Here is a 5,000-nt window from a genome sequence, read left to right on the forward strand (position 1 = left end):
GTACACTTAAGTACAGACTCCCCCCTGACGTGTACATCTCCCCAAATGTACACCAAATGTACACCAAATGTGCATCTAGATGTAGAGGCACTGTTTGTGCAGTTTCCAGTCATGCTGTGTATGTATAGTATGTACGTTCAAGTTGCTTGTGTATACTGTATGTTTTATACGTGTGTATGCTCGGAGTGTCCCGTGTACAAAACGGATTACGTGCTTGTACACCTACGGTGTGTAAGTGTACCGCATGAGTGTATATTTGTCGTGTGCGTGTACATTCCGTGCTGTACATAGGTGTTTTCAACGTACGTGTGTACTATGTCTCTGTGGAGCAGTGTACAGTAGGCAACAAAAGTATAGCGATCAGTGGGTGTAATACAATTGCCCATGAACTGCAGATATATAAAGAAAGAACGAAAAGATTGGTACGTGTGTGTAGAGTCACCCCACAAAGTGATGTCTTTGATTTCCAAAACACATCGCTCATAAACATCTCAAGCAGCCGCACCTGACCGAACCTTTTTGAAAACGGAGACAAAACTTTATACGCGTTGTCATGAGGCTTTTTTTCGCTTGTGATTATACCAAAACGCTAAGAAGTAGTAATAACGCCCCCAGAGAACTTAAAAAAATAATAATAATAAAAAAAAAATCGATCAACAAATGAAACGACCACACAGAACACCTGAGCATAACAAAACACTGTGGAAACCAAATCAAAGAGTCTCGTCAGTAAATACTATATAGTATAGCAGACGAACTATAATCAACTTTACAGGTAACTATACGGGCACACAGCAATATATCATAAGTACTACAACTATACATTCGATATTAAGATGATAAGGAAATATAATCTCAAATAACGATGAGGAAGACGATAGATGATAAAGTCTGTAACGAAAGGAAGGAAGCATACAAAGTCTGATGTACACTCTATCATACACTAGCTTATTTAGACGGGCTGTGTAGAGGCATGATACAGTGACAGGTGTAAAGTACAATAGTACCAAAAAATATCTTTACTGAGAGTTTGGGAGTAAATGCAACGCCATTTATGGTGACCCTGAGAAGCATTTCGAAACGATGATAGATGCGTGAGTACTTCGGCCGCAGGTAAGGGGGTCTTTGATGCTAGGGGCCCTTCTGACGTCAGCCCCCACCCCTGATGTCAATCCCCCCCGCCCCCCACCAAGTTTAAGCCCCCTCACCTGAACCCTCATAAATTTCTTTACTAAATAATAATCTACTTCATGATAACCTTTCACATCAATTCGTACAAAACACCAGAGCTGGGCGCGTTCCTCAATGCGTTCCTCGATGCGTTCCTAGGTGCGTTCCGCTTTAGTTTGGCCGCGGTTAGCGTTCCCAAACTATTAAAACAATATAGGTGCCGGTATAGTCTGTGGCCTACCTTTTAGATGTGGCCTACGAAAATTTTCTTTGGTATAGTATGTGGCCTACCGGACTTTTATTATGAACCTGTCTCTTAAGCTTTAATAGTTTGGGAGCGCTAACCGCGGCCAAACTAAAGAGGAACGCACCGAGGAACGCGCCCAACTCTGGAAAACACATGGAGATAATGTGCAACTGATTTCACTTCCAAGTACCAGAGTGGCATATATCGTTACGTTTAACACTTACGAGATCGCAAGAAACAGGTCGTAAATTTACGACCGACCTACAGATGTAGGCTTCCCACATCTTATAACACATCGACCACTCTAGTACGTAGAAGTGGAGGGGCCTGTACATAGTCGAAACTTCCAGTCATACCGAGAAGGAACTGAGTACATAGTACATAGGAGATGGTACAAGAGACCATATGACACGTTTGTCAGACACAAGCTAGGCCAGGAGATATAGGTACCAATTCAGAACTGTGTATCGAGAATTGATGATACCACAGACCAAAGGGAACCAGATACCTCATAGCCAAGGCTTCGGAGGAAGTTTGTCTGAAGCCTCAATGTCTCTCGTTCGATCCTAGGCGACGGACGCTGTCTGGTCGTATTTCTCCTTGAGAAGCCCATAACCTGATTCTCGAACTCTGAATAGATGTGGAAGCTTCTACCTTGGCCTCGATTGGGGCCACCTGACCATGCCGTAGGAACTCGCTATGAAATGAAAGAATGCAAGAAAGTATGTAAGACGATCCTAGCAGAGCAGTTAGATTTGAGTATATCCAGGAAAGTATACTCGTCACGGTTATACACAAACATATTCCTGGGCTCGATTGATGACGTCATGAATCGAGACCCATTGTAATACTCAAAGAAAGGAGTTCTGGGGAATGATCATGTGATGTGTGAGCAAAGAATGCCAGTTCCTGATAATACTGACACTGTGTGCAGAGCGCTGACAGTATACCCGGGTTTATGAAGCGTGAGAGTATTTGGTGAGAGTAGTTGGTGAGAGTTTCCTGTGAGAGAAAGAGTGATAGTGAATGAGGGGAGGTTGGCATAGTATTGACAGGGTGTAGTGGAACTGATTAGTCTATTGTGAGTATGGTAAATGTTGATAATACAAAGTTAAGGTTTACAGTAGGTCAGGACTAGTGAAAGTGTCTTAGGTAAAGGGCCGTTTACATGCTCAAACGGTATGTCAAACAATGTTTGTCAAACGGTTTGTCAAACCCTGTTTGTCAAACAAGTGTTTGATGTGACGGTTGACCCTGTGAATGGGGCATTTGGTTATCAAACACGTTTGTCAACGTTTTTGGACTTTGGATTAAGAATCGTTTAAGCGAAGGAAATGTTTAAAAATTCGAATTAAGAATCGTATGGACAAAGAAAACGTTTTAAACTCGGGATTAAGAATCGTTTGAACAAAAGAAACGTTTGAATACTTCGAAATAAGGGATGTATGGACGGAAGAAACGTTTAAGACCTCGGATTAAGAATCGTTTGAGCCAAAGAAACGTTTCGTTATTTCGATTTAAGATTTTTGAGAGTTCGAACTGAAGAAAGTTCGATAGATTTTGTCTTTGCTACCCAAAGAGACAAATCGGTGTTCTTTAAGAAACCACCGGGAAATAGGAAGTTGAAGACCTTTGGCAAAGACTTTTTTTTTTTTTTTTTTTTTTTTTTTTAATATTGATCTAAAGAACTGAGACTCGAAGGCCATCTTTAATTTTTTTTATTTGGCAAACACCAGATTATTTCATTAAGGTCACGAGAATGGGACTCCAAGAGTGAGTTGGAGTTGACGAAGAGGTGGAGTTACAACTCCAAGGGGTGATGGGAACGTGGGGGACTCCAAAAAAGGGGCTGATGGGATGGGTCTTCTGAGATAGGGACGGTCGGAAAAGGGAACGACAAGGGAGGAAGAATTAAGAATAGGGCTGGGGGAATCGGAAGGGATTTTGGGGAGTGTATGTCCCCAGTTTTTGGGGAGTGTATGTCCCATGTTTTTTTGGGAGTGTATGTCCCCAGATTTTGGGGAGTGTATGTACCATATTTTTTGGGAGTGTATGTCCCCAGTTTTTGGGGAGTATATGTTATGTTTTTTGGGAGTGTATGTCCCCAGTTTTGGGGAGTATATGTTATGTTTTTTGGGAGTGTATGTCCCCAGTTTTTGGGGAGTATATGTTATGTTTTTTTTGGGAGTGTAAGTCCCCAGTTTTTGGGGAGTTTATGTTATGTTTTTTGGGAGTGTAAGTCCCCAGTTTTTGGGGAGTTTATGTTATGTTTTTGGTAGTGTGAGGCCCCTGTTTTTGGGGAGTGTATGTACCATGTTTGGGAGTGTCTGTTGTCTGTTTGTGAGACTGAATCAGCCTTTGTATGATCCCACACTTACTTTCATGTGATCCCACTAAGTTTTGGTGTCCTTTGTATAGATGTATATTGTATATAGCCACTTCAATAAAAAATGTTAAGAATTATTTCTTGTGTTTAACTTTTTAACCCAATTTTTTCATGAAATATTTTAGCCTTGTTCTTGCCACAGGAATCAAAATGAAAATTATTTATTATTTTTTATTTTTTAATTGTATCAAAATGTTCCTGTCATTTGAATAAAATTAGATAGATAATAAATAGATAAAAATAGAAGAAAAAAAACTACATACATATACCAAAGGCTTTTTTCCCCCTTACAAGGGAGGTAGCCAAAAAAAAATAAAAAGCCATAGAAACCACTCCCGCCCATTCCATCCCCTACCCACTCCACTCCCCTCCACTCTCCTCCTTCCCTCTTACCTTGGCACCTCCTGGATGACGGGTCATCTCTGCATCTTGTCCACTGCCCTGGGTCAGAAACAGTTGTTTTTTGTTTTGTTTTTAAAAAAAAAATAAATAAATGGAGAAAAAAAGCTAAGTGTAAAACTTGCACTCTTCTGATGACGTCACCAGTCCACTTAACTGAGATAAGTTAGTTAAACTCAGTTATCTCTCACACCACCCCCTACCCACCCACCCCCTTCCAGACGTGCCGCCAGGCGATTTTATTCATCTCTGCGGTGCCCCCTTTGCTAGCGAGGGTGATATAGCTTGTATCGGTGTTTTTCAACCACAGAAACCTAACAAGGGTCACCGCTGCAAGGTGGATTCAACAAGTCACTTTATCTTCCATTTCGTAAAGATATACAGATTTATTTATTTATCTATTTATTCATTTACCTATCTATTTATCTATTTTACTTTATTTTGTTTTATTTTATTTTATTTTATTTTATTTTATTTTATTCTATTTTGTACACTGAAAAGAATCCGATGATAAACATCAATTCTTGTGAAAATAAGACATTTTATTAAAACATTTTACATACAAATGTAAAATGACTGTCTCCTATAGCTCCTATCAAGGGGTTCCCTGAATATACACACTGTTCTAAAGAATAGGCCGGTGATCCTGCAGCGGACCACCAAGGGAGGCACGGCTTCGGCCGCAGCAAAGTACCTTCTGACAAAATCTCTTCAACTGAGACTTAAAAGGATGATAATGAATAAATAGAAAACAAATAAAAATAGAAAATTTGACGAAAGACGAGTCCTGAATACTAA

The sequence above is a fragment of the Oratosquilla oratoria genome, chromosome 22, assembly GCF_046742065.1.
Source record: "Oratosquilla oratoria isolate Oo_2021 chromosome 22, ASM4674206v1, whole genome shotgun sequence".
NCBI classification, from domain to species: Eukaryota; Metazoa; Arthropoda; class Malacostraca; order Stomatopoda; family Squillidae; genus Oratosquilla; species Oratosquilla oratoria.